This window comes from Nannospalax galili, unplaced genomic scaffold, assembly GCF_000622305.1.
Source record: "Nannospalax galili isolate Female #2095 unplaced genomic scaffold, S.galili_v1.0 scaffold881, whole genome shotgun sequence".
Taxonomy (NCBI): domain Eukaryota; kingdom Metazoa; phylum Chordata; class Mammalia; order Rodentia; family Spalacidae; genus Nannospalax; species Nannospalax galili.
In genome coordinates, this window is record NW_008344709.1 from 992,478 (window position 1) to 1,005,313 (window position 12,836).

The window sequence follows — 12,836 nt, forward strand, 5'->3', positions numbered from 1 at the left end:
TTTATTTATTTATTTATTTATTTATTCATTCTTTCATTCATTCATTTGCATTTATTTTCTACATATGATGTTTGGCTTGCATGGATGTAAGTTCACCACATCCATTCAATGTTCACGGGGGCCAGAAGAGGATGTCGAATTCCCTGGAATTGAAGTTTTGGTGGTTTTTAATCATATATGGGTTCTGGGAGCCAAATCTGAGTCCTCTGCAAGATCAGCAGGCACTCTTAGCACTGCACACTCTCCAGTCCCTGGATTTACCTTTTTAGAAATGTCCATGCAAATAAAATCTTTCATGTCTGATTACCTTGTATTACCATAATGTTTTCAAGATTCATCCATTGTGTAATACCTATCAGTTCTCCATTCCATGATTAAATATTATCACGTTGTACACTCGACCACATTTATATTTTGTTCATCATTCTTAAGGTTGAGGGACACATAAATTTGTCATAATTCTTTACTATAAATAGTTCTGCTATAGAAATTCTTGTGCAAGTTGTTATGTATGTCTCTGTCTACAGTTCTCTTGGATATTTAGCCAGAGGGGAGATGCTGCATCCAAATTACCATTATGTAGCTTGGAGTGTGATTATATCAAAAATGAAAAATAGTCATGTTGACTTACAGATTTCTTACATGTTATTTTATGTCAAAATAAAACTGGATATAGGCCTTTATTATAAAGTTTCCTGAACAATAAAACAAAAATGAACTAATAAAATCAGTATAAACCAATAAAATTCTAATAAATAGCATTAATTCGATTGAATATATTTTGTTGTTTATAAAAATCAAATAATTATTCTTAGTACTAAAATTTAATATTTGACTGAATAACAACAAAATCTATTAGTGAACTTTATATTTTAGCTTTACAAAATGAGTTTTTTAACTTAAAAATGCATTTTATTGGATAATTCAGTCTCGAAGTAATTATAATTAATTTTGAAGAATAGCCATCAATTCTAAGTGAGGCTATGACAAGAAAATTCTCCGTGGATAAAAAGTATTTGTTGTCAGTGTGAGGCACAGAGCAGAATGAGATTAACATCACCTGCTGTGGAAGCAGATGCGGATGGCATACGTAAATTGTGGCTCCCTATGATTTACAGCAATGACATCGGTTTTTCTATCACATATCCCTGTGTGAATCAAGAACCTAATTCTGTGACATCTAGGAGAACTGAGTGGAGATAATAGCCCTCTTTATTTTTAATGAACTTTGAAAATTATCTGACTACTGCCCTTTCTACTGATGTTTTCACTGACCTTATCCCTCGCTTAGTTCACAAGGCAAGCTTCCATCCGCTGCTGACTCATTCTCTCCCTCTCTAGAAAGGTAACCATGGAAACCATATTCAGAGACAAAAGAAAGCCCAAATAGAGAGAAATTAACTATAAATTTTAAGCATCTGTATCCTTTTCTTTTGGTTCTGGCAAAGAGCCAATATTTGAAGCATGGGACATACTAAAGGCATACAAATTTGATATATAGTATGCTGTAAATAATGAAAATACTGAAAATACTATCCTATAATAATATCCTAAGATAAAAGTAATGCATCACTATTTGACACTCAACAATGCGGATGGGGCCAAAGAAACATAGCTAAGCAATTTTGTTGTCCTGAGAAAATCACAGAGAGCGTTTGTACAAACCTAGATAGTTTAGGTCAGTCATTGCATGTAACTTCTCCATGCAATCCAAAGATATAGTAAATATAAGATGAATCAGGCATTGCCAGTAAAATGTGACATTCTGATTTATAGCAAACCTATGTTTTTTATAAGTAAAAGTATACTCTAATGTAATAAACCATGTAGTGGTGTAGATATAAAAACCAACAACACAGCTGTTCATTGTCACTATTATATACCCAATGATATTGTTTGTTCTATACATTTATATGAATGGTTGTGTAGTAGGTTTATATATACAGTATCACCACAAATGTAACAAGATTCATGTAACATTTAAATGTCACTAAATGATAGGAAATTTTCAGTTTTATTATTTTCTTCCAAGACCAACATCATATATGTTGTCTATTACTGACTGAAAAGTAATATGGAATGTAAATACATATGGTACTTAATGTTCATGAATAAATACTAGACCAAATATAATAGTAAATAATCTGTGTTACTGACTTAAAACATTTTAATACCATTTTATTCATTTTGTGTGTTTGTGAGCATGCCACGGGTTGATTATGCGGAGGTCAACAGAGGGCAACTTGCAGGAGTTGGTTGTTTCCTTCCATCTTGTGGGTTCCAGGGATTGAACTCTTTGTTCAACTTGGTGTCAGGGGCCCCTACCTTCTGAATTATCTATTGGACTCTGTTATTGTTTTAATATGATAGAAATGAAAATTCAAACATAATTTAAAAATCATTTTCTTGTCATTTCTGTCTTTGTCTCACCTAAATTATTCTTCTAATGGTTAAATTTTCTCTATTCCTAAATTTCCCAAAATTTCTAATCCTCTCTGGCAATATATATAATTTATACATAATTCCATTCTTCAGGTTTACCTAGTATTTCCAGATCAAATTAACTTCTCTCATTTGAGCCCACTTCATACTTTATGTTTGTTTTATCATCCCTTATGTGTAATTTGTTTCATAAGTAACTTCCTTAAAAGTCTCTAATTCATTTTTCTTTCTCTATAGTTTATTTTTTAGTTTTTTAAATTATCAGTAAAATTTGCTAACTTAGAATATTAATCAAAATAAGTAGTCTTAAGTCTTAAACATGAGTCCCTAAATGGAGAGATATTTCTTAGAAGCATGCAGTGCTGGGAAGATTCAGCAAGCAGTTAGTTAATTCAAACTGTGAAGACTGCCAAGTTTGACAAATTGGCCTTCTGAATTCTCTTTTGAAATTCACTGATTCTCAGATTGCTTATCCTGGCCCTGTTGCTTGGTTTACCTTCATGGTCTTAATTTTGTTTTATTTTATATGCTGGTCAAAGCCAGTTCTGATCATTGAAACATGATTGACAAATTCTACTGATGCTCTTGGGTGTGAGAAGAGTCTGCACTATAGCTGTATTAATAATTCTATACATTTACTGTTCTGTCAGTTCTAGACAAAACCATTTAATGGTATTGTAAGTGGCATTGTTATCACTAGCTGCTGTAACAGAGATAATGTCATAGGAAACCTATTTAAAGCAGTGGTTTAAAAAGAATTTGCTTCATCTTAAATGCTGAAGAAATGAAGGTCACTATCTTAAAGAGACACAATAAAGTATGTGTCGGAAGAATGAATGCATTTCATTCAGGATTCATTTTTCCTTAGAGAAATATTTCAGAAAGAGCCTAATACATAAACATGTTAACAAGCTTTTGCATTTACTTAAGCCAGTCCTCAGGTTTATTAATCTCCTTTGTCCCCATGACACAGCTTGCAAATGAGGACCAAAAACTAGTGAGGAAATAACTCAAAGTCATAATGAGCAGTAGCTGCATCTCATAGGAATGACACTCTTGAGATTAATTAATTTTAAAAGTTATCTTCTGTGAGTCCCTTTGAGAGACATTGTAGGTTGATGTAAGTGGTAAGGGAAGTTTCTTTAAATGTGATTCCTATTATGTATTTTCAGTTGCCTAATTAGAAATAAGAACTATTATCTGAATTTGAACAAATTGATACAGACATGAGCACAGAATCCACGAGCCATTACACGTCACATACTGCAAAGAGAGGAGGTGCATAGAGCTGGGGTTGGGAGTAAGACTTAGGGCTGGATGCCAGTAGGACCCACTGATGATTCTGAGAAAGTTGCCCAACCTATCAGTTAAAATTTTCTAACCCGTGAAAGAGGACTAAAAAGAGAAGGACTTACTTCCCGGATTTCTTTAACATAACTGCTGTTAGAATGTACAGGATGAAGCACTGCACTCAGTTCAGGTTAAATCGGCAAATTGCAGCAAAATTAATATTTTTGGTATCTCAAATATTTTTGATGGCAGCTTTACTTTATCATCTTCCATTTAGGGCTATAATTTTAATAATGTTTCCCAACTAACCTAAATTCTATTAGATTTAAATGTCAATCTTACAGTTTTGTTACTGTTAAATTTCTTTGATGAATTCATAATTTCTAATAATAGCTCAGTAGGGCCATTGTAATTTCTGATATTTAATGTTAATTTCGGGAAAATGGAATCAGGTTTTTTTTTCTGTTTTCTTTCCTTAATTGATTATGTGTATAAATTTGTTTATAGTTTATTAATTGAATCTAGGGCCCAAACATATGTTGAGGTGACAAAACTGTGTAAGTCCAGATTTAATTTCAATAACTACCACTTTTGTAAGATCACATGCTCCAGGGCTCAACATTTCAGTATCCTTAGTAAAGTAAAAGTAATTTTGAGATTTATACTGGGAAACAGACTCATTCAAGTTTACTTCAATACAGCATATATGAGTACAAATTTAATATGTTAAATATTTTATGGTAAGCTAAATTAAAATGCTTTATTATATACAATACTGATTATAATGGTTAATTGTATGTGTCAGTTGATTGGGTGGCAAAGTTCCCAAATACTTGAGCAAATATTATTCTGGGTGTGACTGTGGAGGTGTTTTCAAATGAGGTTAATATTGGAAGCAGTATACTAAGTAAAGCAGATTTCCCTCCTATGTAGGTGGCCCTGTTCCAATCAGTTGAAGATCTACACAGAACAAAAGAAGTAATTAGAAGAAAACTTTGAAGGTCTGAGTAGTTGAATTTGGCCTTCATTCTTCCCTCCCCTCAGATTAGAATCCCTATCATTAGCTTTCCTTGTTCTCAGGATTTAACAGTCAACTTAAAGTTTCTTAACTAAAGAAAGATTGTGGTTTCAGCATGGAGCTTACAGTACCAGGAATGGACTCCTGCCTGTAGAGTAGGCCTGAGATCCAACCAGACCGCTGTTGCTTATCCTCATAACAGTCAGTCCACGTTTGCACCAGTGTATACATCTTACCTGAGTGGTTGGTATTATATTGTTCAAGGTCTATAACTGAATGAAATTATTGATGAATTTTCTTCCCTAGCAACCTGTGTAGCACTAAGACTGTACTTCCAGCCCACTTGCAGTTTGAGTTCTCTGTGTCCAATAAACAAGGTGGATGATGTCTTCAGCAATAAGGCCTTATCATCTAGTTCTGCTAGTCAACAAAGAACAATGGCAATAGCATGTGTTTTTTTTTAAGGACTCTGGGGTCTTCCTGAAAAAACTCATCCCTGGCACTGGGATTTTCATTTGATCCCCATAGCCCCTCCTGGGATTGGCATTATCTACTCATGTATGGTCCCTCTATTCAAACTCATTTTATAAATGTATTTTTAAAATTAACTTATTGAGTAGTAAGTTCCCATATGTCTTATTCTTACTTCTTTAGTTTTGGTCAACACTCCCCTGTCACCTTCTCCTCCCACATATTCTCCTACTCCTCCCCTGTGCAAAGCTTCTGGCTCCTCCCTCACAAAGACAGTTTTCAGCATCCTGTCTCTATCTGCAAATGTTCCAAGCTAAACACAAGAGATACTTTGAAGATATGATTCATATATGAGAGTGAACACACAGTGTTTGTCTTTCTGGGCCTGAGTAATCAGTATAATTCTTTTCTCAGTTCCATACGTGTATCTGCGAACATCATGATTTTATTTTTCTTTAGGTGAGAGTAGAATTCTATTATGTCATCAGCTACTCCACACTGATTTCCATAGTGACTGTATAAATCTACCCTATGTCAAAGTGTACATAGGGTACACTTTTTGCCAAATCCTTGCCAACATTGCCATTTTTTTTTTTTTGAGACAGGGTCTCCCTGTAGTCCAAGCTGGCCCAGAACTCATTATAGAGGCCATGCTGACCTGTCTCACAGATATTCTGGGATGCTAGGATTAAAGGTGGAGGACACCATACTAGGCTGTCCTTTTTTTTCTTGAAAATGGTCATTCTTACTGGGGAGAGGTAAAATCTCAAATTAGTCTTTATTTGCATTTCTTTGATGATATCTAGTGATGTTGAACATTTTAAAAAATGTTAATTGACTATCTGTGTTTTCTTTTTGAGACTATTCTCTTAAATTCCATAGCATTTTTTAGTTTTTACTGGGTATTTTTATTTAAATTTGTGCAATTCATACAATCATCTTAATCATTTTTACACTCCCTTCCCTGTCTGCTCCTCCCTGTAACACTCCCTACCAGTTTTCCTGCATTAAGTCATATATGTTAAGGCCCATGGAGCCAAATTTGTGTCCCCAGATGCTCCTTGGTATCAGTTCATCCTCTGGAACCTGGTCAATGTATCTAGCATCACTCCCTTAAAGAAGATCAACCATCCCTCACCCAGAAGTGATCATATGCCAATAGTTCCTCAGTTAAGGTTAAGGTTTCTTACCAATTTCCACACTTCTATGCTGGATTTTTCTCTGGTTTTAGTTTATGTAGGAGGTTTCGTGTATGGTGTCACCATTGCAGAAAGTTCATATGATCAATTTCCCAGTGGCCTGAAAAATTCCTTTTTCTTGTGGTCATCCACCACCTCTGATTCTTACAGTCTTTCCACCCTCTCTTTGCAATAGTCTGTAAGCCCTCGGTGGTAGAAGTTTAATATAGGAGTCATATTCAGAGACACATGTGCTGCATTCCCTTATACTCTACATTTTGACCAGTTGTGACTTTCTGTGTTAATTATCATCTGTTTCATGAGGAAGCTTCACTGGTGAGAGTTGAGAGCATTAATAATTCTCTCTACCCCTTGCTCCACTAGGTTCTGTGAGCCTTAGGTATAGAGGTTCCATTGTAGATGTGTCTCTTAAGGCTTGGCATCTCACACTTATTTGCTGTATTTGACCAGTTGTGGAATGCCGTAAAATGTCTCCATATGTTACAAAAAGAACCTTTGACAAGCAATTAAGGGATACACTTGTCTGTAAGTAGAAGGATTCATATTTAACACACAGTAAGAAATTACTTTACTTTTATTATTTTTGGTCTTTTACATTTCATAATATCACATTTGTCAATTCTTAGCCATATATCCTAAGCACCCAAGGCCTTATGCAGAAATTCCTTTCTAGCCCCATATTTTGTAGTATGTATCCTATGTATCCTACTTCTTTCCTCTAGCAATTTCAAAGTTTTAGGTTTTACATTAAGGTCTTGATTTACTTGGAAGTGATTTTTTGCAGGACAGTATCTAGTTTCTTTCTTCTATGTGTAAATACCCAATTTTCCCATCACTAGTGTGTATTTTTTTTGAACAATTTTATCAAAAATCAGATGGCCACAGTTATATGGAGTTATTTAAAGGTCTTCTACCACATTGATCTATGTGCCTGTTTTATTACAGCACCATGTTTTATTTATTGCTATGACTCTGTAGTATAATTTGAAGTTAGATATGGTAATGTCTCCAGTGTTGCTCTGTTTGATCAGAATTACTTTGGGTATTCAGGGTGTTATGAACTATATGAATTTAATATTTTCTATTTCTGTAAAGAAAGCTACAGCAATTTTTATTGGAGTTGCATTGAATACATAGTTGACTTTTGGTAGGAATGCCATTTTCACGATATTCATTCTCCTAACCTATGAGTATAAAAAGTCTTTACATTTGTACAGTGTCCTCCTTGATTTCTTTCTTCAGAATTTTAAATTATTCATGGTAGAGGTCATTTGCTTCATTGATTAAGTTTATTCTCACGCATTTTTGAGGCTATCATGAATTGTATTATTTCGCTGATTTCTTCCTCAGTGTGTTCTTTGTCAACACAGCACATTGTATTGTGTATAGGAAGGTTATTGATTTTTATGTGTTAAATTTGTATCCTGCCACTTGGCTGAAAGTATTCATGAGTTGTAGGAGTTTCTGATGGGATTTTTAGGATCTTTTGTGCATAGAATCATGTCATCTTTGAATAAAGATAATTTGACTTTTTCTTTTTATTTGTATTCTTTTTAATTTCATTCATTTGTCTAATTCTCCTACACCTCTAGCACTATGGTGAAGTGGAATGGAGACAGTGCAGTCAAGTCCTCTTCCTGATTTTAATGGTAATGCTTTAAGTCTTTCTCCATTTTGCATGATGTAGGCCATAGGTTTGTCATATAAGTAATTTTTATGACTTTACAAAATAAGTTCAAATATTTAGATTTCACTAATTAAAATGAAACAATGGAAATTAGTTAAGTACCTTGTTAAAAGTCATGACCATCCAATGGTGACAGCATGCATCAAACCTATGCAAGCTCAAGCAGACACAAAACTCAGCATACAACTGTAGCAATTGGCAGCAGGTCCCAATCTTAGCCTAAGAACTATTGGGCAGCTGATTACTACTGAGTGAGGAAGAGCTGATCTTCTTTAAGCACATGACTCTAGATAGGCTGACTAGATCCCAGTTGATAAATTTGTGGGATTTCTGTGGGCACTAATTTGACTTGATAGGCCTTGATATAAATGACAGAGTGCATGAAATCCAGTGGGGAAAGCTGTAGGAGGGTGCCAACTAGGGAAGGGTACACCTTAAAGATTATTAACTTTAGTTCATTTTAATTTAAGGTAAGTGTACCCCTTACCTTAAAGATTACTAAGATTTCATTCATGAAGTACACAACAGTTCAACAAAAATATACAAAAAAAGTCATGGCCATCATATATAATAAGGTCAAGCTCAAATAATATGCCTGTGTTCGTTACTTCCATTAGCACAAATGTTAACATTTTTCTCAAATCAAAATATTAATCTATTCCTTCCAGATTCTCAGCATCTTTTAACGAATGTAAATTTCATGTTCATGAACTAATGTCGAGAACTCATACTTTAATTTATTCCTTCAATAAATGAATTAACAGATCTCAATGGTGATTTTTCTTACCTCTTTTTCTTCATCAGGCATTTAGTTAACTATCGTTCTTCTAAGTACCTTTTCTAAGCTTATTTTGAAGCAATGATATGATGCTTTGGATTTTATTTAAAGTGAAACAGAGATAAATTTGAACTTTATTGTTTTAAATAGCAAAGTATTAAAATGAAATTTTAGCTTGAGTCTTAGAAAATTATGAGGTTTTAAAAATTATTTTTTATTTATTCTATTGTGATTTCATACATTAATAGAATGCATTTAGATCATATACATACACTGCTCCCCTATCCAATTCATCCCAGACCTTCCCCTCCACACAACCTCCCCCTCCTCCTCCCCCTCCTCCCCTCCCTCCTCCTCCTTCCTCTCCTCAAGGGTCTGCTCCAGCCTCATCCTGTGTATTCTTCCTCCTCCTCTTTTTCCTCTTCTTCCTTCTCTTCCTCCTCCTCCTTCTCTTCTTCTTCTTCTTCTTCTTCTTCTTCTTCTTCTTCTTCTTCATCAATCATCAACTAACTACCAATAGCTCCTCAGTAAAGGGTGGTACCTGGAGGGACCTCCCCCATTTATGCTGGTATTTTGCTGGCTTTATCATATGCAGGTCTTGTACAGGTAATCACAATAGCTGTGAATACATGAGTTAATAGATTTGATAGCCATGGTGTGCCTAGAAGACAGCATTTCACAGAACTCCTCCCCATCCTGCAGCTCTTACATTCTTTCTGCCTCCTCATCTGCCATGTTCCTTAAGCCTGAGTTGGGGTGGGGTGGGTGGGGCTAGAGGTGGCCTATTTAGGGATTATGTTATTAAGACCACCTAGTCTCTTATTCTCAGCACTTAGACCAATTATGTATCTAAAAATTGACTGCTGCTTATGCAAAAAGAAGCTGCACTGACAAAATTAGAGAGCAGCCCATGTCTATGGACACAAACATAAATATTTAGAACACACTTTGACAACATGACCATTTAGCAAAGTAACAATAGCAGGTTCTACTCATGTGCCTATGACCTTCCTAGCCATAGGCTTTTGGCCAGAATTACAGGATCAAGTATGAAATTCCCTCCTTTGTAAGAGGCCTCAAATCCTATCAGAAAGTGTTTAGTTAGCCCCTAGTACTCATACCACTAATTAACTAATGGAGAGACATCTTCAAGTTATGTCCATATTCCCTCAGCCTACTCCTGAGGTCATCTTCAAAGTGTGTTTTTATGCACTAAGAGACTTCCATATACACTATCTGAGACAACTGGGGGGAAAATGCTTCTTTCAGCCTATATAAACAGGTTAAAAATGTCAGATAATTATCATTCCAAGGTAGACCTACTAATAAATCTGAGGCAGTGGAATAGCTTGAAAGTTGCTCTAGAGTATCACTCAAAAGATCCCCAGGGAAATGGAGCCTCAGTTCCCAATAGTGTTAAGCCACAGATACTGGGTTAACTAACTGTTGCATCTTATCTTGCTATTCCATTGTCTTACTATGCTTACTATCAAATGAATCATAAATAGATTCCTAAATCTCATGCCAGTGTAAGCTACTTGAAAAATCCAAACTAAATAAAATTGCCAAATTTCCCTTCTCCCAATCGGAACCAAATCAGAAAGAGGTTGGTGATTTTTTTTGTACCATGCGTGTCTGTAGGAGAGGTATAAACAACTCACCAAAATATTGTATTAATTTCATAAAAGGATTTCTTACACTTTAGAAATCCATGCTTATTTATTTATAAATAAAACGGAATACTGATACATTGTTACAATGAGAAACTATACAGAGACAAAGTCAAGGCACTTTTATATTGGGCTGTTATACTTTGGTAATAGCAAGTTAATTTCAGACACACACATGTTCAAATATTACAAAGTAGCATTAAAGAAAAGAAAGCAATTTTCACAGGAATATATCAATAAAAAGCTCAACATCTTATAATAAATATTTAGGAATACAAACATATACCATAAAGTAAAAGAAAACAAAGAAAACACATACAATTTAAGAGAAAGATGACTTCTATAGAGAAGGAAGGACATCATGTCTGATTAGACCAGTTCTGTTGGCAATTTCCCACATTACCTTTTCCCTCAGTGGTTAGTGAGGCAATATGCCCATGTTATCATAATCCTTTACACTTAGCATGGTATGCATTGACACTATTTTCTCATGGTTTACTATTTGATGAACAGAATGATCTCCAACAGGATGATGGCTGATTAATTTTCCGTGTTATCATTATTACAGGATATCATGGAAATACGATTGAAAATGAGATCAAAAACATTGAAAGGGGGAATAGAGGCATGAGATATGTCTGAGGCTGCCCTGTTTCCCACCTTCTAAACTTTCTATCAGTTACAAGAAACATTGCTCTCTCACTCTCAGTAAACATTGCAGCACACTGTAATGGGATGATACTTTTCTCTCATCTTGGAAATTCAATTTTGTAAAACTTATATTCTCAAAGAAAAGAATCACATATGAGTCACTGGAAACATTTATTACTGATTTTTTGCTCACTAATTTCAACCAGTTTGATATAGAACAAATCTTCAGGGTCCTAAGAAGAGCAAGTAATAATCAGAACAGGCCTAGATTCCCACAGGTACTCACTGAAACCTCTCCCACTGACCTAGTTATGCATGTCGGTAAGAGTCACTTCAGCCCTGCTGGGAAGCACTGTCAAGAGATGCCTAAATCAGAATCTTTCCTTCCGGGGCAGCAGATAAAACAAAGAGACAGGTCAAATTCACGTCATGAATCTGTTTTCTTACACATTTAGAGGGAAGCAAAAATGGGTGAGTGGAGAGTGCAAAGAATCTTGTAGAAATTATTATAGAGGAGAGAAAAGAATAAAACTATAATCTATGTGGGCTTTAGTTTAGATCATCCTTAGTCATTCTTGAAGCCACTGACTTGGGAAATGTTGCCACTGAAGCACATCCTGATCAGTATCTCCTGAATCTGTTCTTTAATGTTCTTGTCCTTGCTTGATTTCCTTGGTCTGAACTTTGGCTCTTTGTATCTGCCTCTATAGAGCAATGTCTTGATCTACCCATATAGACTATGTTCTACCTATTTGGCTACACGGTTGGAGGAATATCCTGTCAAAACTTTTCCATATAGCAAAGGCTTTTGATTATATCAATCTTTATGATCCTTAAAAATATCTTCCCAGCCGGGCATGGTGGCGCACGCCTGTAGTCCCAGCACTTGGGAGGCAAAGGCAGGTGGATCTCTGTTCGTTCAAGGTCAGCCTGGTCTACATAGTGAGTTCCAGGACAGCTGGGGCTACAGGGAGACCCTGCTTCAAAAAGACAAAAAAAAAATAAAATATCTTTCCACACTGACTTGACACAATGGGCCATAACAAAGATGACAGGGTACATGGGCTCCACTGGGAGGGTTATGGTAGGGTGCCAATGGGGACAGAGTTCTAAGGATGATTGAGGTTGTTTGAGATGTTCTATATGATATACATAAAAATTCAATAAAAACAAATTTAAAGAGGAAAACTCAAACTGATAGGCTCAACAACACCAACAAAATTCTCATCCCACCAGCAAACCCAGCCTTGATCTTCACATTTCCCACCTTGGCCTGGCACTCCAGAGTCCTACTTACATAGAGAGATAGCTCAGAGTCTACATGGAGACATAAGAGCTTCTGGTATTTTTTTAAAAATCTAAAATAAATAAAGATATCAGTTTCTTTATGGAGATAAGATTCATTTCATGCAAACCAATCATCCAGTCCAAGAAGAAGATGCTGAGCTAGATACAAACCAAATGAACAGAAGGTATAATGGATTTTATTGTCTTCAAATAACAGTCCCTCCTACATGGCAAATACTTAAGTGATACCAGTCAAGGAATCGTCGCTCACACACACCACCCCAAAAAGATGGAAAACTGTGTCACTTTTCCCTGGTTAGTACTCCTTCACTGTTCTTCATCT